General features: G+C 43.5%; 1 protein-coding gene across 3 annotated transcripts in view; it reads left to right on the top strand.

Moving 5' to 3' along the window:
* The window catches only part of LOC139450130 (protocadherin-9-like), a 129,308-nt gene that overhangs the window by 47,466 nt on the left and 55,784 nt on the right, over positions 1 to 26,058 (top strand). For 2 of the 3 annotated variants that reach the window (XM_071231788.1, XM_071231785.1), the window contains exon 1: positions 20,018 to 20,171. The gene's annotated coding sequence lies outside the window, so the exon portion shown is untranslated. Of the gene's footprint in view, positions 1 to 2,275; positions 2,377 to 20,017; positions 20,172 to 26,058 lie in introns of those variants that run through there. The other variant, XM_071231783.1, reaches the window with a different exon arrangement.

Below are 26,058 nucleotides of genomic sequence, written 5' to 3'. Positions count from 1 at the left end.
GAAATAAAGCATACTGCGTGAACTTTTATCAGCTCGGTACCGAGAACAAGTGCTGTAGAATATGTGCACATTCTGAACAGCTACGCCTTAAATGCACGCGCATTAAATACATTGTATACTCGCTCGTGAGATTTCATTTGATCGCAACAATGACAGAGCATGGTCGTATAGGTTCGGCAATAGTTATTTTGAAATAAAAAAACGAGGTGTATTTAATCAACCTTGTGTTGTTGTTTTTATTTCCAAGTAACTGGTGTCGAACTAGTTCATCTAGAAAAACTGCACAACGGGCAGATTAAAAGTCGAGTTTTTAACAGAACAAAACAAAGGATCTGAAATGTTCACTTCAAGGCTCTGGACAGTGAAGCGCCCACATAGCAAACAAGACTGTGCATGTGTCGGACAGTGCGCACTGAGACGGAAGTCCGCGAACCAGGGCTGGTGATTATGGCTCAGTACTAGCAGATACCTAGAGATGAGAGGAAATTATTTATGGTTCATTTCCGTTCTCCCCGTGAAACAATTCTAGCTTACAGGAGGCTTAGATATTGCATGTATTATCTCATGTTTATTACTGAGTTCAGCAGTGAGAGTTGGTGTGCGAGAGATATGTCTAGGCTGCAGATTTCAGCAATAGTTCAACAACATCCCGGCGACTCATAAATAGTCGAAAGTTTAACCATGTCCACTCGGGGTACTCTCCCGGCCATTGTGACCCTTTCATCTACATTTCATCAGGGGGTTAACAGTACTAAAACCTGGTACCTCTGTGTATTTTGGAGACAAAATCACATCAGAGGACGGCTAGGCGTAAGGGCAGAGCGTTTGATTATCACGCAGAAGTCCTGGGCCCACTTGCACAAAGCGATTTCAGCGCTAAGATGATCGTAACTCCCATACTTTAACATAGGCTTACAATAGTCTTAGCGCTAAAATCGCTTTGTGCAAGTGGACCCTGGTTTGATTCTCGGTGCGTGCAATGTCTTTGTGGACCGAAACAGACGTAAATCAATGAAACCCTAATAACACCTTTAAAGGCACCACATGAGTATGCTGGGTCAGAATGGGTCCTCAACCCCAATATGCGCCATGATCCGACTTTAAACGGGGATCGGTTGGTCAATATGTGATTGCACCTAGATCAGATACACCTACAAGGCAGCCAGTTGCGTCCCTTGGGCACGCCAGAAACCTATGATTGTGTGCTCGAATTCCGGTTCGCCCCTATTATGTTTCTAGGTTTGTCAGCACCATACACATGGGTTTCACCGAAGTGGTAAACGTCTGAGACTTGCATCACTTCGGGCTTTCCTCCCACATTAAGCTGAACATGCCGTGATATCAATTAAAAGCGGCTCACTCATTACAAGGGAGCCAGCTCTTTGGCGTAAAATATTTCCTTCTCGCATTAAAGAAGCAGTGATAATTCCAAAATATCCCATCATCATGGATACAGACAAAGCAAGAAAACCGTAGTTAATAATGCCTATTTAAGTAATGGATTTGCCGGGGTCTTTGTTTTATTCGGTCTCGACGGTAGCGGCTGGAAGATTGATGGTCCAGCGTAAGGCAATATTCCCTTACTCATTTTTTGTTCCATGACTTCTTCGAGAATTCATTTATTGTGGCGTCTGTAAGCTATGGCCTGGGACTGACACTGCCATATATTACCTGTCTGGCCCGGTGCTTCACAACCAAAGGTTTTCTTCTTGAAGTGGTGAGGTAAGCTAGTGATTAAAGTGTTCGTTCGTCACGCCGAAGACCCGGGTTCGATTCTCCACAAGGGCACAATGTATGAAGCCAATTTCTGGTGTCCCCCACCGTGTTATTGCAGGAATCTTGCTAAAAGCGGCGTAAAACAACACTGACTCACTGTTTGGGTATTCCAGAACTTCCTCCTTCATACAATGGGAACATGCTCATCCACACGATGAAATCCGATCACTAATATAAATATGTGAATGATAAGAATGATTATGATAATCATAATCAATACACAAATAAAGCTAATAATGTTCTCCAATATTGCGTTTTGATGGTGAGGATGATAATTATACTTATGTATAGTTCAAGTACCACTAATTTTGTCAATGATGAAATCAACAATACTAAACAAATGGTAATTCAAGTTCATGTAGCAATAATTTGTTATCTCGTTTACATGATGGCGAAAACAACGACGACGATGATGACGAGGGCGACGATAATGATGATGATTATGATGATTATGAATATTTTTAGAAATAGATTTCGAAAATAAAATATATCCTTCCAGAAAGAAGACTTGCTTCATCATCGCCATCTGAGGAAGTCGAGTTGAGGCAAGCGACATGTGAGAGCTGGTGCTGATCCAATATCCTACGTTTCAGATTAAAGGTAACACTTCCACATCAGACAAGGTCCGCAGAGATTGCTTTTTAGTTCGTTTCGTACTCTAAAATACGTTAATGTCCGATCGTATTATTAATTAAAATGTGGATATTTCTCAGGAAAGACGTTTGCTTCATTTTTCCGAATTGTAAGAAGGGGTTGTGGCCTCAATTACTTCAAAGTGAGATATTCTGGGAATATTCAACTGTCAAATTAACTCACGTTTTCTTTAAACAAACGTGGACAGTTTCAAAATCGGCCAGTGGGTTAATATCCAACAATATGTCAACCACCCGACATGAAGAACATTCCCTTATTGCATTACTCGTACCTTAACATGATTTACGGTACTGGTACAAATCTGGATGTACTTTGTCAACAGACAAAACTAAATATGGCTAGAGTATGTAACACGCGTCTATGGTTCATGTTAGACACGATTGAAGGGAAAAATGTAGTTTTGAGTGGATATAATGTTGTTTTGTGCCAGTTTAAACGAATGTCAGGTGCAGTTTGTATTATTGGTAAAAATGGTTTCAGTTTTGGGACAAAAAGAACATACATCATGGCTGTTTGGAAATAGCGCTACTCGGGAGTATACTCAGGGGAGTCAAATAAGCAGTGGACGAGTGATATACACCGTGAAACGGGCTAAGTACAAACAAGGCAGTTTTCAGCTTCATGGTATGAAGGTTTCAACTAACAGAAAGTTTCTCAACAGTTTTGAGTTTCATGCCCAGTGAAGACGATCTGATCGATAATCGGGATCTATATTGTAATAAAACGGGTCTAACTTCGCGATGTAAATCACATCACGTTGGCATCTACATTGAAAACTTTGAAAAAAAAATTTGGAATATATCTGTTAACGCTAAGTTGACTGTACACATGATTCGCAAATCCTGCAGTCGGCCGAAATCTGCACGGCATTACGAACCGGATGTTGATTTCATTACACAATTTTGGATTATGCATAGACTCGGTAGTCCAGCCAAAATATAACTCCATAATTCCTGCCTAGTTCGGCAAGGGTGGACACTCGACTGTTATAGTCAGTTAACCCCCTTGCCCCTGGAAGATGGTCGTCATAGGCGACTAACGGGATCGGGTGGTCAGGCACTCTGGTTTGGTTGATGCGTGTCATCGTATCCCAATGCACATTATGTCAACCACTGGATTGGCTGGTCCAGACTCGATTATTGACAGACCGTTGTCACATAGATGGACTATTGCTGAGTGCGGCGTTAAACAACAAATAAACAAACAAACATGGGTCGTGTAAGGGGCGACTAACGGGATCGGGTGGTCAAGCTCGCTGACACGGTTGATGCATATCGTCGTATCCCAATTGCATGAATCGATGTTCATGATATCAATCACTGAATTGTTGACAGACACCGTCATATAGCTGGAATATTGCTGAATGCGGTGTTTAACAACAAACAAACCAACTTGGGTACTCAATCGCCCTGTGCCCAGAAGTGATACATATCTGAGAAGAATGTGTTCATTTGTTTGGGGAATCCAGTGGATCAAGTTTTCGGTTGTCACGCCACAGCCCTGTTCGATTCCCCATACTGGTTCCATGAGTGAAACATTTGTACGCTGAGAATCCCTCTGTGGTGTGGTGGTAGAGCGTCTGCCCTGAGAGCGAAAGATCAGTGGTTCGATCCCCGGCCGCGTCATACGAAAAGACGTTAAAAGATGGTGCTTGTTGTTACCCTGCCCGACGCTTGGCTTTAATGAAGGTATGCGCGGGGTCAGTATACTGTGTCTGACTGGGGTATTCATGTTAAAGTGCGGCATGGTATCTCAGTGGGCTTGCACTATAAAATCGGCATTAGTGCGGACTAGTACAAGCACGCACACACACGCACGCACGCACCCAGGCACGCACGCACGCACGCACTTGAGCGGGCCAATCCACCTCCATGCCACAACCAGCATTTCAGTCTGAAACTGCTACATGCACTATGAGACCTCACTGGATTCGTTATGCGATATAACTACTGTGTATTTAAATTGTCTCAGATTCCTGATTATATCTGCTAAAAATACTCAGATCAATACGAATCAGTTGTCGATTTCTGTGACTGAAATCTGTAGAAGGCTTACATTTGGATTCCTGTCTTGTGTCGAGTCTTATGTTTTTCTGTCTGCAATCAGAAGTCTGGTGTCTGTAATTTTGAGTCGGAAGTCGCATTTTGTGTCTTTGGATTAGTGTCTCTTAAATGTGGAACCTGACGTCATGTCTCTGGGGTCTGGATTCTGAGACTGGAGTTTGGTGTTTAGAATCTGGTATATGGAGCCTGGTCGGTCGGAGTAAGATTCCGGATGTGGATTATTAAATGTTCACTTGAGACTCAAAATATATATATACAGAGAGAGAGATGTTGGGGAGGGGAGAGGGAGGAAGCAGAGAGAGAGAGAGAGAGAGAGAGAGAGAGAGAGGGAGGGAGGGAGGGAGGGGAAGAGGAAGCAAAGAGAGATAGAGAGAGAGAGAGATGCAGGGGAAAGGGAGAGAGAGGAAGCAAAGAGAGAGAGAGATGTGGGTGTGGGGAGAGAGAGGAAGGAGAGAGGGAGAGGGAGGGAGAGAGGAAGCAAAGAGAGAGAGAGATGTGGGGGTTGGGAGAGAGAGGAAGCAGAGAGAGAGAGAGATGTGGGGGTGGGGAGAGAGAGGAAGCAGAGAGAGAGAGAGAGAGATGTGGGGGTGGGGAGAGAGAGGAAGCAGAGAGAGAGGGGGGAGAGGAAGCAGAGAGAGAGATGTGGGGTGGGGAGAGAGAGGAAGGAGAGAGGGAGAGGGGAGAGAGAGGAAGCAAAGAGAGAGAGAGAGATGTGGGGGTGGGGAGAGAGAGGAAGCAGAGAGAGAGGGAGAGCGGGGAGAGGAAGCAGAGAGAGAGAGATGTGGGGGTGGGGAGAGAGAGGAAGCAGAGAGAGAGAGGGAGAGAGGGAAGAGGAAGCAGAGAGAGAGATGTGGGGGTGGGGAGAGAGAGGAAGGGAGGGAGGGGAGAGGAAGCAAAGAGAGAGAGAGAGGGGAGAGAGAGGAGAGAGAGAGGGAGGGGGAGAGGAAGCAAAGAGAGAGAGAGAGAGAGGGGAGAGAGAGGAGAGAGAGAGGGGGAGGGGAAAGGAAGCAAAGAGAGAGAGAGGGAGAGAGGGGAGAGATAGCAGAGATCGAGACAGAGAGAGGAACTGCGAGAGTGAATCCACAAAAAGTGATGACAAGATGATAGACAGACACTGGTGAACAATGATGGAGAGAGAAAATTAGGAAACAGCGAAACAAGGAGAAAAGTTGGGATGGTTACATTTAAAAAACTCAGTCCAAAGAGGTAGACACTTAACAATATACGGTACACTTTTCCGAGTGTGTGTCCCAAGAACATCCCATACACTTCCTTGTAAATTAAATGTCAGCCAAGCTGTTACATAATAACAACCGCTTAAGCTGGGATGGGATATTTGGTCAATATTTGCCGACAGGTGGCGCTCAGCAACGTAATTTGTGGCGTTTTTTAGCCTGTTTCGCGTTTCCATAGCCATGACAGCGATAAACTTGAAAACAAATATGACGCTTCGAGACCACCTTAAGCCTGTTATCGGCTGTCTTGCCGTTGCATAACTCCCCCACGCCCATCAAATTGAAAGGCGTTAGCAGAGGGATACTGCACTATGACACATAATGATTGTTTCGGAGTTTTAATTGTCTGCTGAAATCCGATAACAACGTTTTAGCCGCATAAATCGAACGAAAAGTGGGCTTGGGTCAGATGAATTATTGTACATGGTGGTAAAACAGCCTATTAACGACATCTGACAATATCTCCTGCGCGCATCCCATGAAATGTGCAAAATCTAGCTTGACACGGCGTTTATGTTACGCAAGACAATCAAACAGAGGCTTGGGTCGTAAAACTATCACTTTCCGTCCGTTGCGCATCCACGGGCAAAACTAGTTCCTCTTGGGTCTTATAAATATAGTCCTCCAATGCACTTTATGAAGCCTTCTAATCCATTTTTCCAACTTCAGTTCGTTTAAAATTGGGTTTTAGGGAACTATTGGTTTGGGAATGTTTCACTTCTTTCCGGCCATATAATATTTAAGTTGAGGTCAAAGCTTTGAAAGAGACAATATCTGTTACTTGATTAAAACACCCCAGCTTGACTACAAATTTAAACGAACACAACTTAAATCCGAACGGTTTGTTCCTGTTTAAAGTCGTGTTGATTTAGAACGCTGGTAACACAATCTGTTCGAACCAGAAACTCATTTCACAAAAGCACGACAAATGCCTACGAATTACATAATTATAATTTCAATTTTTACGATTAAATGAATCTGCAGTCGTTGTGTGTGTCAACGATACTGTTGATCATCTGAAAATTAATTATTTATATATTTTTATATAAAATGTCCAATTAAAATGCTGCATCAAAATTGAAAAATTGTATAACTCTGTAAAGCAACATCAAATTATTTTCCTTATCTCTGCTTAGAAATGTACTCATTATTTTATCACGATCAGACACGAGCTATTTAATACCTATTTTTCACACAACAGCTGGCCAAAATTCATAAGTCCAAAAGAAACACCCGACAGACGTGGATACAACCACTGAGGTGCAAAATCAATGACTGATATTTCACCAGTAATATATTATTAATATTTATCGGGATAGAATATCAAATCTTAGGAAAACAAGAAGGCTGTTATTTCAGAATACAACCAAGTTCTCTAGTCTCACATTAAACGACAAATAATCAATTTGTTGTAGTTTCACTTTTTGGTAAGGACTATGTCCTTATTGTCAATCCACGTGATCATATAGTCCGTACCTAGTGTTTGTACGTCGTTTATAACTATCACCACAATCACATCTACTTCTACTGCTTCTACTACTACTACGACAACTACTTCTACTACTATCACCTCAATCACATCTACATCTACTGCTTTTACTACTACTACTACCTCTGCTACTACTATTTCTACTACTCCTAGTTCTACGTCTACTAATAATACTATGTTTGCAATAACTACTACTACTATCATCACCACAACCGCCACTATTACTACTGCTATTGCCACCACCGCCACTACTATTGCCACCACCGCCACTACTTCTACCACTATTGATACTACTACTACTATTACTACTACTACTACCACTACTACCACTACTACTACAGTCACCACCATCACTACTACCACTACTACTACTACTACTACTACTACTACTACCACTACTACTACTACTACTACCACTACTACTACAGTCACCACCATCACTACTACCACTACTACTACTACTACTACCACTACTACTACTACTACTACTACTACTACAACTACTACTACTACCACTAATACTACTACTACTACTACTACTACTACTACTACCACTACTACTACTACTACCACTACTACTACAACAACTACTACTACTACCACTACTACTACTACTACTACTACCACTACTACTACTACTACAACAACTACTACTACCACTACTACTACTACTACTACTACTACAACTGTCCATCTACTCAAGTAGTATTCTCACGTCTACCAACACTGATGGGGCTACTAGTAGCCCTGTCTCTATCCGTACTGGTGATGATGCTGGCTATTTGACACGGTCACAAACGGTCCGACATCAACTGCCTCTACTACACCAACAACGTGCAGCATGACCCCAGTCGCTGGTGTTCTGGTTACCATGGTAATCGAATCATTGCATTAGCAAACTATTTAGGTCATAGCACTGCCAGACATTATGTATGCACGAATACGTAATTATTCATAGTTACAAAGACAATTTGAAAATATACCATTGTCTGTAAATCCAAAAATGACATGTTAACTATTCAGAAATAAAATATTGACAGGGAGCCACGTGAGTTTATTGTAATTCAAGAATTCATACATATGTGTAACGGTTATATATGTATCAATAATTCATGTACAGGAAAGCATCTGAAGAGGCGCAGGTGCTTCTTGCATCAGAAAGAAGAGCAGAAGCAGACAAGCATACATCCGCATCAATTCAAGTAGTTTCTAAACCCTATATGCAAAGCGCATATACGTTAACAGTTGATAAAGGAATTGCACGTTTAAACAGGTTTTACCTCGTAATGTTTTAAAGTATTCCATCTGCATATGGTAATAGGGATGTGCATGAAACTAATTTCAATTAATTGTCATTGTAATGGTGTTTGATGTCCCGCATTTACATATAGATGTTCTAGCAGGAGGGTCTCCTTTGTCTGCTGTACGTCAATACCATTTTATGTTCAAATGTAACTACACATTTGAAAGTATCGTATCTTATTTGTTAATTGCTTACTTTGTACTTTGGGTGTCTTTCGGAATAATATCTTAAAGTCTCGACCGAATCAATGGAAAACGTTTCCTATTTCAAACACAATATTGCTATTTACAAATATTTATCTGTTTGGCTGAAATAATCGATCTTGCTACGTTCAAGGAAATGTGTCAGTCAGGCGCGCAGTAATTTGATTTTGACCAAAAGTGTTTGACAACAAGGTGTTTCTTTGTTCGACATAAATATGAGCATAGGGGGGTTTCGTAACATGGGCTTTGGTTTCCTCCTTAGAGAGCTCACTGTTGGGTGAATGGTGGCAGTTGAAGGAATTACCATTTTAAACATTTGGGTTTTTTCACAGCGTCATATAACGTACATATGAGTTTCAGTGTCAGTCTGATTTCCTGGTCACCAAACTTGCAGGGGTTCACACTGCGGGTTAAAGCCAGCTTGTCCACTTGTCATTTCAGGTCAGTACTATAACTAGACTGGCGCGAAGTAAACATTCCGTCCGGACATGTAAAATGAAAAAGCGAATACTGGTATATCTAGAGCCAATACTGGTATATCTAGAGCCAATACTGGTATATCTAGAGCCAATACTAGTATATCTAGAGCCAATACTGGTATATCTAGAGCCAATACTGGTATATCTAGAGCCAATACTAGTATATCTAGAGCCAATACTGGTATATCTAGAACCAATACTGGTATATCTAGAGCCAATACTGGTATATCTAGAGCCAATACTGGTATATCTAGAGCCAATACTAGTATATCTAGAGCCAATACTGGTATATCTAAAGCCAATACTGGTATATCTAGAACCAATACTAGTATATCTAGAACCAATACTAGTATATCTAGAACCAAAACTAGTATATTTTGAGCCAATACTAGTATTTCTAGAGACAATACTAGTATATCTAGAACCAATACTAGTATATCTAGAACCAATACTAGTATTTCTAGAGCCAATACTAGTATATCTAGAACCAATACTAGTATATCTAGAGCCAATACTAGTATATCTAGAGCCAATACTAGTATTTTATGCCCTAATCTCAATTCATTTTACTTGTAATACACTGAACCTGACTGAACTCCTTCACACGCATCTTCCTTATTTTCATACCCCCACCCCATTCCTCATACGCCCACCCCATTCCTCATACCCCCACCCCCCATAATCCTCTACCCCCATACCACTCCACCTCCTGCCTCCTTATCTCTCCAACCCCAGTCCCCTTACCGCCACCCCCATCCCTCTCCACTCTGTTTCTCTGTCCCCTTATCCCAATTCCCCATTCCTCATACCTCTCTATCCCATCCCTCATACACCCCCCTACCCATTCCCCTCCCCTTCATCATACATCTCCACCTGCATCCCCATCCCTATCCCACTCCATCCCAAATCCCTCTCCATCCCTATCCCTCTCCATCCCAATCCCCCATCCCTCCCCATCTCCATCCCTCTCCATCCCAATCCCGCATCCCTCCCCATCTCCATCCCTCTCCATCTCAATCCCTCCCCATCTCCATCCCTCTCCATCCCAATCCCCCATCCCTCCCCATCTCCATCCCTATCCCCCCCGATCTCCATCCCTCTCAATCCCTATCCCCCATCCCTATCCCCCATCCCACCCCATTTCCATCCCTATCCCCTATCCCTCCTCATCTCCATCCCTATCCCCCATCCCTCCCCATCCCTCTCCATCCCTATCCTCCATTCCTCACCATCTCCATCCCTATCCCCCATCTCCATCCCTCTCCATCCCTATCCCCCATCCCTCCCCATCTCCATTCCTCTCCATCCCTATCCCCCATCCCTCCCCATCTCCATCCCTATCCCCCATCCCTATCCCTCTCCATCCCCCATCCCTCTCCCCCATCTCCATCCCTCTCCACCATCCCACCCCATCTCCATCCCTCTCCCCCATCCCACCCCATCTCCATCCCTATCCCCCATCCCTCCCCATCTCGAAACTCCATCCCTCTCATCCCTATTCCCCATCCCTCTCCATCCCCATTCCCTATAACACCCCACAATCCATCACACATTTCCACCAACAGCCTTATCCCTCTCCAGCCCCATAACCAACATCACCCTTTCATCCTACATGTCCACCCACAGCCCTACCCCTCTCCATCCCATTCATCATAACCTCCCCCCTTTCATCCTACATGTCCACCCACAGCCCTACCCCTCACAATCCCCATTCCCCATGCCCCCCTTGCATCATACATTACCACCTATAGCCCTATCCCTCTCCATCCCCATGCCCCATACTCCCCATGCCCCTTGCATCATACATGTCCACCCACAGCCCTACCCCTCTCCATCCCCATTCCCCATACTCCCCCGCCCCTTGCATCATACATGTCCACCCACAGCCCTATCCCTCTCCATCCCCATGCCCCATACTCCCCCGCCCCTTGCATCATACATGTCCACCCACAGCCCTATCCCTCTCCATCCCCATACTCCCCTGCCCCTTGCATCATACATGTCCACACACAGCCCTACCCCTCTCCATCTTCATTCCCCATACTCCCCCGCCCCTTACATCATACATGTCCACCCACAGCCCTACCCCTCTCCATCTTCATTCCCCATACTCCCCCGCCCCTTACATCATACATGTCCACCCACAGCCCTACCCCTCTCCATCTTCATTCCCCATACTCCCCCGCCCCTTGCATCATACATGTCCACCCACAGCCCTACCCCTCTCCATCTTCATTCCCCATACTCCCCCGCCCCTTACATCATACATGTCCACCCACAGCCCTACCCCTCTCCATCTTCATTCCCCATACTCCCCCGCCCCTTACATCATACATGTCCACCCACAGCCCTACCCCTCTCCATCTTCATTCCCCATACTCCCCCGCCCCTTGCATCATACATGTCCACCCACAGCCCTATCCCTCTCCATCCACATGCCCCATACACCCCCGCCCCTTGCATCATACATTTCCACCTATAGCCCTATCCCTCTCCATTCCCATTCCCCATACTCCCCCGCCCCTTGCATCATACATGTCCACCCACAGCCCTACCCCTCTCCATCCTCATTCCCCATACTCCCCCTTGCATCATACATGTCCACCCACAGCCCTATCCCTCTCCATCCCCATTCCCCAATACTCCCCCGCCCCTTGCATCATACATGTCCACCCACAGCCCTATCCCTCTCCATCCCCATGCCCCATACTCCCCCGCCCCTTGCATCATACATGTCCACCCACAGCCCTATCCCTCTCCATCCCCATGCCCCATACTCCCCCGCCCCTTGCATCATACATGTCCACACACAGCCCTATCCCTCTCCATCCACATGCCCCATACACCCCCGCCCCTTGCATCATACATTTCCACCCACAGCCCTATCCCTCTCCATTCCCATTCCCTCATCCAACTATAGCCCTATCCCTCTCCATTCCCATACATGTCCACCCACAGCCCTATCCCTCTCCATCCCCATTCCCCCATACTCCCACCCCTTGCATCATACATGTCCACCCACAGCCCTATCCCTCTCCATCCCCATTCCCCATACTCCCCCTTGCATCATACATGTCCACCCACAGCCCTACCCCTCTCCATCCCCATTCCCCATACCCCCCCCCCCCCCCCCCTTGCATCATACATGTCCACCCACAGCCCTACCCCTCTCCATCCCCATACTCCCCCTTGCATCATACATGTCTACCCACAGCCCTACCATTCTCCACCCCCATTCCCCATATCCCCCCACCCCCCACCCCCCACCCCCCACCCCACCCCCATCCCCCCCTCATCATCCCTATCCCACTTCACCCACATGCACAAGCCGGCCGGACATCAATTATGCATTGCTCACTGCCCACTGCAGCGTTAAAGCCAGATTCGCCGCTCACTCACTCGAGTACGTCGACGTTTTTATCGGTATCTATATCACAACATAAGGAAGAGAATTTATGGATGTCAACATCTTCATTATAAGGAACAGAACGTTCGGGGTATATGCTTACTCATATCAGGTGATCACTTCCAAATGCTTTTCAATGACTATACTACAACATGGGTCTGTGTTACTCCTAAGCAACCGTTTCGTACCCGCAGTCGATAACCGCATCAATACATTAAACATAACAATTCAATAAAACAAATGGAAGCGAGAGACAGTAGTGTCCTATCATTCCGCCATCATTGCGAAACATCACGATGTCTGAAACTATGAACACAAAGCAGACCTTGACGGCGAGAGGTTGTCACCTCTTTGAGAGACAAAACAGAACAGCAAGATCCATATTCAAACGAAATCAGAAGTACATCGGGTCGGACAAAGCTTCTTGAAAGCATCACTCCAATCTCTCCCAAGACGAGACACTTCAAAGATCGAAAACAAAGGAGATACGGTTTCCTGTTTTGAATTGAAACACCATCGAATAATCAATGGTTAGTTTGCGAAGACGAACATGCGGCGATCTCCTTTAAGAATGAAGCCATTGGAATAATCCATGCAATGTATTGATGACTTCATCACGACTAACACAATACCGCAGCGTCGGTGCTGACCCTGCTAAATGGCTTGTAATCAGCGGGACCAATTTTTAGCATGATATGGCATTTAGTTCTCGGATTAAACTCCCAACAGGTGAAGACGCCGTTGTGGAGTACAGCGCACGAGTATAGCTGGCGGATCTTTAAAGTCGTGCATCCAGACGGAAAGTGATTGAATTTGTGATTAAAACTATTGTTATTTTTTTCTATAGGGATCGGGAGAAATAGATTGAAATGTCCAAATGCCACGATACATTTGAGGCAGGACTGGACTTGCCACATAACAGCTTAAGTTGGCTGTTTTTGAAAGCAATATCGCACCTGAAGCTGTAACGACATTTTCACACATGGTTGTGATACTGAATGACTTGTTATAATGGTCATGTTTACACGTTTTTAACGAATGTTTGAGAACTCTAATGAATTCCGCAATGATGTTGAGTGGGTAAATGATATGTCCATGCTTCGGTTGGGACAGACAGCGAGGTAATTAATTATAGTGTCCCTTTGTTGTATAATGGTGCCGTGTTTATTGGAGACGAATCACACGTTCACAAAAACGTCCAAAAATACTCCAGATAAAATATCCATAAAAGTCTGAAAATATTATTGTCTGTGCCTTAAACGAGACTGAGATAGTATTTAATGTGTAGCCTCTGTGATCACTATTGAGAACGAATTAAGAAGTGGTTACCATAACATTAATGTGACCATTATGATTTCCGAGTTCAACTGCGACATTCCCGTGCTCGTAGGTTTCACATAAGTGTGGACGTCCAAGACCTGCTCCGCTCCGGGATTTCTCCTCACATGATGCGAACATTTGCAGGGCGATTGATCCATTGCGTTGAAATATAATTTTGATTACACATGGCAACTGACCCGTGAAGATCTGGGTTCGAATAGGTCTTTTTTATGCGACTATGCTTGTCGTAAGAGGCGACTAACGGGATCGGGTGGTCAGGCTCGCTGACTTGGTTGATACATGTCATCATATCTCAACTGCGAGGGCCGATGCTCATGATGTCAGTCACTGGATTGTCTGGTCCAGGCTCGATTATTTACAGACATATAGCTGGAATATTGCTGAGTGCGGCGTAAAACAACAGAAAACAAACAAAACACATGGCAATTCATAAATATTCATCTTCACTGTCTACACTAATAACAAAGGCAACATAAGCAGAATGCACTTATCAAAACAGTATAAAATTGATCTGAATGTACTCCTAATCCTCAAATATCATTGAAACAACTGTCTTGTCAGCCTGTCAAACAAACTTGAAGCAGGATGTGCGTATTGAAAATGACCACTTCGTCACCCCAAACGGTGATTTTACCCGAGTCGGTTGTGTTGTAGTTTTAATTTTAAATGTCATTGCAATTTCGCAGTTTGTCGATCTATGAGGTCGACAACGAATATGTTATACATAGCCGTATGAACATGTTCTGTCGAACACGATAACATAACGTCCCCTTACTGTTATTATGATCTCGCCTAAACGATATGGATATACCATTTCTAGAAGAGACTTTTTAATTATATACAATCATATATACCTCACATTTTTGTGGAAATTGCGTGAAAAGCGGTCATATAAATTACGTCTAGCTGACGGATTATGTTCAACACTAGTTCTCTGTTCGTGGTATGATTAATACTCAAGTGAATATCAGTTTGCTGTTTATACACTATATTCAGCCATATACCCGCTGTATTAAATCAGATTTTTTAAAAACGTTTGTTTGTTGTTTAACGCCGCACTCAGTAATATTACAGCTATATGACGGCAGTCGAATCTGGACCAGACAATCCAATGATTGATATCATGACCATCGATCCCCGCTATCCCCGTTAGTCGCCTTTTACGACGACAATAGTCGCCTTATTCGACGACAATGGTCGCTTTTTACGACAAGCATGGGTCGCCGAACACCTATTCTTACCCGGATATTCACGGGATGATTACATAATTGAGTCTAGGTCAATCAATTCGTTGAATGGCGACTTCTATGTTGGATTGTTCTCTTTGAAATAGCGTAACAACTTCAAAAATGTTCGGATGGCTCTTCCTGGCATTGTGGGCAGCGATTTTTCAAAGTCTAACTGGAAAGTTCTTGGATTGAAGTAACAATTCTGCCGTTGAGCCATTAGACGTAAATGTTCAAATGTTCGGACTTGTTCGGGAGCACACAAGCGGGAACATGTGGCCTTGGAATTCAGCATGCAGTGTGTAGATCTGCTCAAACAGTCGTGGGGCCGAGGAGAAGGTGTCGTCACCAAACACTTCATCTGCTGCACACAGGTGCTCAATGTTCTTGCTTGTGGTGAAGATGAGAATGTCGTTGTCGATGCGATGAAGGAAGTCTCCTCTCCTCTCCTCCCCTCTCCTCCCCTCTCCTCTGTTTGAACAGCACGGGCGATAATCTAAACTACGGTAATCCGGTGTTTTTATAGCCATTACTCATTTCTCGCTTTCGTGGGACAAATACCCCAACTTGGGTTTTCGCTTTACTGATACTAGGCAAAATTGGATTTTCGCTAACCCGGCACGACACCGTTCTACGCCATCCAGGTTCGATGACACACAGTCAACCACAGAGCAAGACAACCCGATCACCATGTTAGTTTTCCCTTACAAAGATGGCGAGGTACTAGGGGGTGGTCCCTTCTCCTAATCCCAGCCGGGGTGGTCTGTAGATTTATTGTTTAATGCGGGGCGGTCGGGTAGCCTAGTGGTTAAAGCGTTGGCCCGTCACGCCGAAGACCCGGGTTCGATTCCCAACATGGGTACAATGTGTGGAGCCCATTTCTGGTGTCCCCCGCCGTGATATTGCTGGAATATTGCTAAAAGCGGCGTAAAACCATACTCACTCACTCACTCACTCACTCACTATTGTTTAATGCACCTGTATAGAGTTTCCACACGTCAAATTGTAATGGTCATCTGGATGTTCCTTTCCTCTCGGAGCATAGTTGATTGTTCTGGCTAAAGATTAAATGAATGTCTTTGCAATCAACTCCTGATAACACGAACGAATGGTTCTATCGAATACGTGTGTAGTTCCTTGGCGGTGTAATGGTTCCGAACAGACTTTTATTCAGTTCGTTTCATCCAAAGTCGCGGAAGGACAGACAGATTCATGAGAAGGGTCATAAATAGGATAGATAAAACTTTCCTAATTTACTTCTTTATTCCAGTACACTATATTCTACATAATACATACAATTCTAAGTTTAATGAGCACAAAGGGACTTTGAAATATTTCGCTACTACCGAAATTTGATTATATATTATTTGTCTAAGCCGCAGTTCGATGTTAGAGTTGCGTTCTTTGGCTACGCCGGGAATCTATGATTGGGGGTTCGAATCCCGATTCGCTGTGAGGATGTTTTTGTCAGCAACATTTCTGTCCTTGCGGGTTACACCTTTTCGGGGCGGGCATCTCCTCCCTGCATCACATTGGGCTTTCCTCCCACATCAACCTGACATACAGTGATGTAACGGAAATAGTGTTCGTCACACCAAACGCACTCAGTCACTCACAGCGTTGCTGTGAATTATACATGTACATTCTATACAAATAAATATATAATGATTTTAAAGTGTACAAAGCAATACGTACATGCCTGTGATATCGATTGACTGTTGGGAGTAGGCCTCCGGCTTGAACCTGCGTGACACAAGGATGCTGGGTTGGGGATGTAGATTGCGAATGCCTGGTTTCTTGTAGCGATATCAGTCATTACGCTGTCCTATCATGAACAGCAATTAGTTCGGTAAAATCGAACTTCATTTCGATAATTAGATTAAATCGAACGTAGCACGCTGTTCGCTTGATAAGACGACACCTTTTGAACTTCATCCCGTGTATAAATAACTCCCCAAGTCGTGAGTGACATGCTTATCAGCGGGGTGTACATTTCACTTCATAACCTGTACATTTCACTCATCACATGCAGAGCTCAGCAGAAGAGCAGGTATGCATAACGTGTGTGGTGGTAAGTGGGGTGGGTTTGTGAATGTGCATAACGATGAATGTGAAACCGTTAAAACAATAAACGAATAAGCATACAAATGTGCACCCATGTACCCCGATTTAGAAGAATGTGAGCAAGTGAGTGAGTGAGTATGGTTTTACGCCGCTTTTTCGCAATATCCCAGCAACATCACCAGTAACACCAGAAACGGGCTTTACTCATTGTACCGATGTTGGGAATCGAACCCGGGTTTTCGGCGTGACGAGCGAACGCTTTAATCCCATAGCCCTATCAGAATGTACAAGTATGTCACGCAGCCTTTGGTATGCACCATGAATTCATCATCATTTATTTTTTCATTGCAATAGAAGAAACATACTGCATTCAGGAAGATTCCAATGAACTCTGGACACGGGTGGCAGTGTGTAGCAGCTACTTTAGGTAACCAAGTAATTGGTGTAATTAGCTTAATTGATGTAATTCATTTCAGTACAAGTTCTCGACACGAAAGGCAAATCAATTTTAAGCTGTCCGCGAGTGAACGAGTGAGTGAGTGAGTGAGTGAGTGAAACAGTTGATAGGTGAATGAGTGATTGTGTGTGCAGTGGGATGGAATAGGATATTTGATTTTGGGTAGTTTGGAGTGAACGAGTGAGTGAGTGGGTGGTGGATGGCTTGTAGGATACCCGAGTGATGGGTTGATTGGTCGGTGAATGAGTGAGTGAGTGAGTGAGTGAGTGAGTGAGTGAAAAGGTGGAGGATGGCTTGTAGGACACCTTGGGATGGGTTGGTCGGTGAGTTTATTAGTAAGCTGGTGGGTGGGTTGTTTACTGTGGTAGTGACCGAGTTATAAGATGGGTGGGTTGTTAACTGTGTTAGTTGGCGGGTTAGTACATTGGTGGGTTGTTTACTGTTAGTGGGCGGGTTAGTATATTGGTGGGTTGTTTACTGTTAGTGGGCGGGTTAGTATATTGGTGGGTTGTTTACTGTTAGTGGGCGGGTTAGTAGATTGGTGGGTTGTTTACTGTTAGTGGGCGGGTTAGTATATTGGTGAGTTGTTTACTGTTAGTGGGCGAGTTCGTAGATGGGTGGGTTGTTTACTGTTGGTGGGCGAGTTCGTAGATGGGTGGGTTGTTTACTGTTGGTGGGCGAGTTAGTAGATGGGCGTGTTGTTTACTGTTAGTGGGCGAGTTAGTAGATGGGCGTGTTGTTTACTGTTGGTGGGCGAGTTAGTAGATGGGTGGGTTGTCTCCCGTGTTAGTGGGTGGATGGGCGAGAGGTGAATGAATGAGTGAGCAGAGAGAGAGAGCAACACAGAGAGGGAGTGAGAGATGGTATTAGGACCAGTGAACGACTTTGTTTGTTTGTTTGTTGCATTATGCCGCAATATTCCAGCTATTTGACGGCTGTCTGGAAATAATCGAGTCTGGACCAGACTATCCGGTGACTGGTATTATGAACATCGATCAACGCAGTTGGGATACGATGACATGCTTCGACCAAATCAGCAAGCCTGACCACCCGATCCCGTTAGTCGCCTCTTACGATAACAATGTAACTCATCATGAGTTAGTAGATAAGTGCAGCGTGTGAATGAGTGGGAGGTGTGTTCAATGTGTGAGCCGTTGCTAAGGATGTTGCAGCCATATAACGACAGGGGTTACCGGTAGACAACTTCTCAAACAACGCTTTAACGCGGGTCATTGCATAGGGATAAACACATTAAGATGATTAGGAGACAAGTACAGGCTTCGCAATGTAACATTTACGAGGGCTTTTTCGGACTTGTTTGGCAGACTTAGCGTTAATGGCGTTCGCTGGTACAGTGAATTAGCGTTTATTTCGGGAGGCTAGCTGCAAAGCTTTATATGTTTAAGACTACGGCAAACACATCGAGAGGAGAAAACACCCAAATCGGGAGTCGAACCCGAACCGCTTCCGTGACTGTACGAACTCGTTCCTAATATCTTGTCGCGGAAGAGCAACCACATTTCGATATTATTCTATTAAAGGAAGTTTTCTGTTTTCGCATCCACAGTAATAGGCGATTGTGGAATATCAAACGTCAGCAGATATTGATTTATATATGGTTTGTGAAGGCAATGTAAGTGAAACATATTTAGGAGTCGTTAGTTGGGTACATCGGTGCTAGTTTAACTGTTAATTATATTAAATTAAACACGCAATGTTTGAACAGAACAGTGATAATGCTTTATTCTGAATGTAATGTTCAACGGGACATTAGCTGCAACCCGAGTTAGTGTATAGTCTTAAGATGGCCTTCTGAAGTGCTCAGTTCTTACTTAATGTTCTGAGAAACATTTGGACAAACATTTACTGCTTCATTACCGTTTTTCATTTCACCTGTCAGGTCTCTATCTGGTCAACCAGATCAATGATGACCAATCCGTTTCAATCCATTTCATGCACTGTTTCTACCCGCATTCCCGCTAGTGAAAAGACAGGGTTATAAAACTCTGGGAGCCATGCTACATGCAAACAGAGCTTAGCGGGATATCGAGTTGACAGGTGGTTGGGAGTAATTATCATTTCTAAAGGCGCTATCACCATTACAGCGCTTAATCTATATGTTCCCGGGCTGTGGCACAGCGAAACAATGATTGCTCCCTATACATCGTATCATCAGCGTCTTCGTCTTGATAGTGCTTGCGCGAGCCGCCGGCGTTCCAGTGCTCGGTGCGGGCCCAACCGAAGCGCTCAAGTAGGCGGAGTTTGATTGGCTCAAATTCTCAAGAGTGGGGATTCAGGTGTTTTGCTGTGAGATCGGCCCTCGTGGGCAAGTTGATGGACTTGAACGCTACCTGTGAAGCCCACAAGTCTTTATTAGTCGTATCTGGTTAAGAGAGACGATTCTCTTTCTATCGCCAAGGATATTTATGCTAGTGGCCCTCCAGGTCTTAACTGCCTCTGATCGCCTTTGTATTGGTGAGTACAGATTTTTATGTTTTTTTGTTTTAGAATTGTTTAAAGGCGATGGCAGATGTCTCTCTTTCCACGGATAGGAAGTGATCCCGTCTTTCATTCTTGACATCTAAAGAAAATGGTCTCAGTGGTGTTTTTGCATCGGGATCCTAACGATATCAGACCTCACATGAAAGAAAAGACGTCGGTCGCGACTTAGCTGTTGATGTCAGTTTGTTGACATGCTTATATCCGAAGATGTCAGTCATTAGTTTCAAATAGTAATCATAATTGACAACGAACGGAATCGGGGCAGCTGTTTTGTATTTCATAGCGAAACAATTATTCATAGACTGGCGATAGACTGCTCGATGAATAATGCATAGTAACCTTCAATGTATTTGGAAATATCTTATAACAAAACCGTTATCCGATGGAAAGTAATTTGGATGAAACGTTAGGACATAATAAGAAGGCGCTTCATGCGTAGAAAAAATATTTCTTATCGATTATACCGCAAACAAGATGAAAATCCTTGTAAATTGAGTCCAAATTTGAAGATGAATGCAATATGCTGTTTTGAGATGGTTGGGTTATTAGATCGCTGACAAACTGATGAGATCAACATACTTGATAAGTTAAACTGACTTGGAAGTCCATTTAGAAGAAAAAGCAATGAAGGCCGCATTGCAAAAATTTCTTGAATCTTTGAGACAGTTGACAATTTGAAAACACAGTCACGTCGCAGGGACCGCGTGGAAGGACTCCCCGATTCCCAACTGTAATTACAATGTTTTAAAGAAGTATAGATCCACTTTAAGGGTCTTGGACTCCAGCGGGTTTCCTAATTGGCACAGGCGGCCTGGCCCCTAAAAAAGTCCGAGTTAATTTTCAGGGTCCTCCCGAAAACGAGAGTCCTAATTGTCAGGTCCAACGGGGTCTGCATATCAAACCATACCCTTTGAGAGGACGGAGGTTCTAGCAGAGACGGTGTTTAACGTCGGCTGGGGAGCGGCACGAAGTCCGTATGTAAATTTATGATAACAAGGTGTCCTATCTAACACTAAGGGGTCAATTACTTGGCTAGTCAACTTCTTTGATGGTGTCTCCTGCATCTGACCGTGGCTTATAATTGTGATTGTTTCATTCTGGACAAGCTAAATACCGTAATACGTGTTATAAAGAGGACAAATGTGTGTTGCAAGGTCACGAGTAACGCCAGAAACAGAAATGGCCATTAGCCTAAACACAAAGGACAGCTCAGCTTGTCCAGGAACCTATTCTTCATCAACGTAATCCCTGTAACACATGAACCAGCTTTTTACAATCATGATAGGATAAGGTACATGTACAGTTAACGTTTGATATAACGCCCTTCATCACCACTTACGACAAGTTCCGGGGACTTATTCTAACAACGGGGACACTCTGTCTTTACATGTACAGATGACCATTCGCAATATACCAAATTTGTTGTACACGTGGACAATGACTTCAGTCTGTTATATTAAATGCAACATGTTGCTTAAGCTGTGATACTATGGGCTGGTGAGGGTGTTGTCTAAACGATATTGAAAATAAACGTAAATGGTTATTAATTAATGTGATCAATACAGGTTATTACATAAATTGAACTTTCTGATTTACTAATGGGTATTATGTCTGTAGAGTGCCCCATAAACACACCTGGGCAATCCTCGGTGATGCCAGGTGAATCATCGCTTATGTCATTGACAAAAGAGCCAACCGCTGAATCTTCTGGAATTGCATTGGTGGGTTGAGTTGGTCATATTTTATTTATGTAGTTTTTATAAACATGCTGATAATTTACCTGTCTGTAGAGACAGAACCTTATAGTTCGTAACTGACATAAGGGTTAACATCGTATCGACAATTTTCGGTCATATTGCCATTTGTTAGATGTTTACAACGAAGGAACTACAAATTTATACAATGTAATATTGAAGTTCATTCTCAAAACAAATTTCATTCTCGGGTCGGGGAATTTTTTCAAAGCTTTAGCCCGCCTGTTCCGGTGTGCGCACGCACGTTTGTAATCAATACGTAAAACAAAACATTGATTACCCACTGATCGGGACATGAAAATTCCCTGCCGAAAGTTCCTAATGGAACAGTAGCAGTGACATTAGGCAAACGTCGGACGTAAATCTCTCGGCTGAACGTGTCACGTGTCTCGGTTGATGACTTTCATTGTTTCAAACAATTTCAAAAATAACCCCCTTTCTCGCAATAGCACATCAGTTTTTTTGTAACCCGTCAATCTGATCCGTAATTAATAATTATTTTCGGCAAATCCCGGCTTAGTCCTCTTGGCACACGTCAAGATGACAATCAAATTGCTCTCACAGTTCAGTAATACAAATTGTGATCGCAGGTTTGTAGTGCGTTAGTCATAGTAGAGGCAGTGACGGAATGGTATTGAAAGATTATCGAGGCCTGCGAGGGAAGATCCCTATTAACAAAGCAATATATTTTATCACGCACATTACTTATCAGCCGGCTATAATATATACGGGGCAAATGTGATTTGAATGCCGATTGCTACCAAATCTGTGATAGACATGACACAAGACAGACATCTGAATGCAATTCAGCACGTCGGGTATGAAATGTACACCAATATACCCAGGACGACGTGACGTGAATGAAACTTCAAGCCTGACTGTACATTCACGTCTAAAAACCGAATCGTGAGCCAAAATATAGGACTTCGTTAAATTTAATTAAAAATTGATTTTCAAATTCATTAAAAGCATGCGTGTCAGATTGACTCACGGCGAAGTGATTTTCTTGCAGACATCGCCATTTGCTCCATCTTGCTGTCAAAACCGAGCAGGGGAAAAAATCAGCGCAAAACTCACTTTCACCATTACAGCTTGCGGGCAGGATGATAGCCCAGGCTATGCGGTTTTATTACGAGTGAAAAAACATGCACTGCTTTGATTAACTGGAGGTCGTGGGTTATTAATTATGAAGCCTGAGGTCCTAATTCCCTTCATCCAAGCCTTGTTTATGCTACTTGGACCTTATTCATTCGTTTAATCTATAATGAAGAGGCTCGGAAAGTTGTCTGTTTGCTTATTAGCGAGAGTCACGCATTGAAATATGCGGTCTCTATCTGTCGTGCGACCACGCCATGACAGGTCTACATCACTCCACGCGTGAGTGGCTGCTTATAGAATATGCATCTAAATGATGCCGAAAAGGATAGCATGAAAGAAATGACGATGTACAGCAAAAAATGATGTTATTTTTTTCGTTAAGAACGTGTACCATTTGCAGAACGTTAATTTGCTCATTCATAAAACATGGCAGATATCGCATTTAACAGCTGCTGAAGCAAACCTGTGCAATTCTTGTTTTTTTTACTTCTTAGACTTTTTCTGATTATTTTCATGCATTAAGGAAAAATAAGAACTTGTCGGTAAACTCATGCTGCAAACTTTCAAATATTCAGCGCTATAAAAATGGGACAGCGACCTTGGCATTTTCATCATTCAATTGTACCGTGTGATAAGTACCATGACATGTTGCATGACAAGAAACACAACAATGAAGTCTTGTATAAGGGGAAAGTTCCCCCTTAAGTCAAATCTCAACGTGCTTTGATATACAGCACACGTATATTAAGATAAAAGACTTCCTAATCTCGTGACATCACGTGCTACTGAGTGGCAGCAGTGAAGGTTAATTCAAATCCGAAATAAGCACCATCATGATGTTTCCAACAACACGCTTCCCCACTGCCTTGATTAACACACGTTGTCCCCGCCATAGTGCTTATAACCATCGATCGATATACAAGCTGTCATAACTGTGATGAAATCGATGATTATTAGATTACCTCCTATCCATGTGTTACAAGTGACGATAACACTTCACTGCTGTTGCAGATTGCATCGGGCCGTTCCTCGAGGTGATACGTACATGTTATTAGCCCCTGTCAACGGATGGCAATATTTCCTGCTGTGTGGCCATTGTAGAGATGGCCTTTGCGACCAGCTGGACACACAGTTTCATCAATGATTACCCGGATGTGTGATAACTGATTATGTCATGATGTCATCAAGCTACGATTACGGCTAATAAGTAATGAAGGTTTATTATGATTGTATGACATCAATGGTTCAATAAAGCTGTAAACTTACAACGTGCGTCGTTGCTCTACCGTATGTATGCAGCCTATGTTCAATGTAAATATGCAGAATGCACACAAGCAGATTCATAGTATGTATAATATTTAGCCGTATTACATTCCCTTGCGAAGAAATCGTGGCATGTTGTAATGTATATCAATCTCGTATAGACGTGCCTGCCAGCATCATTCAAGAAGGCTAGGTGGCTGCATTAACAGGGTCCGGCGTAGGGAGGTTTCACTATATATCCTCATACATATGACCCTTTAGTCATGTGGAACTATTTCCATACCCGCTCCACCCCTACCCCCCAGGCCGTCTCCGTGGCCCAGTGGATCAGGTGTCTGCCTGGAGTGTGGAAGATCGGGGTCCAATTTCCGGCCTTGTCAAACAACAAGTCGCTAAAAGATGGTACTGATGTTACCTTGCCTGATGCTCGGCATTAAGGGCTAAAAGAAGGACCGGTCGGCTCGGAGTCAGTATACTGTGTCTGAGTGGATTATTCATGTTAAACTGCGGCATGGTATCTCAGTAGGCTAGCACTATAAAACCGACATTAGTCCGTACAAGGACAAGCAGATGCGCGTGCATGCATACAAGCACGCTCCTGTATACACGTCGCAATAAAAGTGCAATAATCTAACAATGTTAAACCCCATATCCCCTCACCGTCCCCGTTAAGGAAATGATCAGCACAAATAGCCAAACCTTAGTCCCAAGTCGCCCCACAATTATCACTGCGCTCTGTATTATATCCAATTTAAGTGGCGTTTTGTAAGACGTAACTAAAATGTCACAAAACATTTTGTTTGAAAAACACGCCCGCATATATTGTCATTACCGCTCCGTTAACTTTCCTGACACAACATGTTTGTTTTATAGTATCACCTGAAAATAACTAACAAAATGAACATCATGTTGGTAAACAAAAAGCGGTTGTCAGTACAAGCCAAACAGAACAGTGTAGTGAGGATGTTTGCTTCAGCGACTCGCTATTTACTTTCCGTGTTCAATCAGTTGACACACGGCTTCAATACCGGAGTATTAGAAACGCTTCTTCCCTGGTCATAATGATGTTACCGGCCTGGCTTTCTAAAACTCGTATTACTCTCACTACACAAACACCATATATGTCAATAATGATTGACACCTCCCAGCTTTGAAGGGGAGAAATAAACATCATGAAACAAGAAGTAACATTTAGCTATTTACACAGTGCCACAAAATATACTTGAAATTAACTCAATTAACTAAAGAACATGCTGCAATATTGGTTACGACATGTTCTGTGTCCTTTCAATGATAAACTATCATTTTGAATAACTTGTTCTAGCAGTTGCAAACTTTCTAGTCGATAGTGTTGTGTACATGTCTGATCATGTCGATTTCAGTCAATCAAGTGTGTATTTCATGTCATCGTTCAACGTATGGATATCTGTCGGAGATCTGTGTTTTGTGTTATGGGTTGGAATTCATTATTTGAAGGTAATAAATGATGATCTTTAGTTGCCCACATCCCAGTAAACAGCCTTGAGGACATGGCAACGCGATATGAGCCGAGAAGATTAATGGAGTCCATGATGGACTGCAGTCATATTGAGGTGGCGGATCAAATTTATATTTCTATGTGCTGTTTTTGTGTATTGTGACAGAGACATATTTACTCATTCAATTGTTTTAGGTTTGTGAAGTGCGTTGATGTTAACACACTCGCTCTCATTTATTGACTGCCTACTGATCGGGACGTTAATGCA

Source organism: Haliotis cracherodii, unplaced genomic scaffold, assembly GCF_022045235.1.
Source record: "Haliotis cracherodii isolate W230 unplaced genomic scaffold, xgHalCrac1.p SCAF_8, whole genome shotgun sequence".
Lineage (NCBI taxonomy): Eukaryota > Metazoa > Mollusca > Gastropoda > Lepetellida > Haliotidae > Haliotis > Haliotis cracherodii.
The sequence above is the reverse complement of the archived record's forward strand: the minus strand, read 5'-3'. Positions and strand labels throughout refer to the sequence as shown.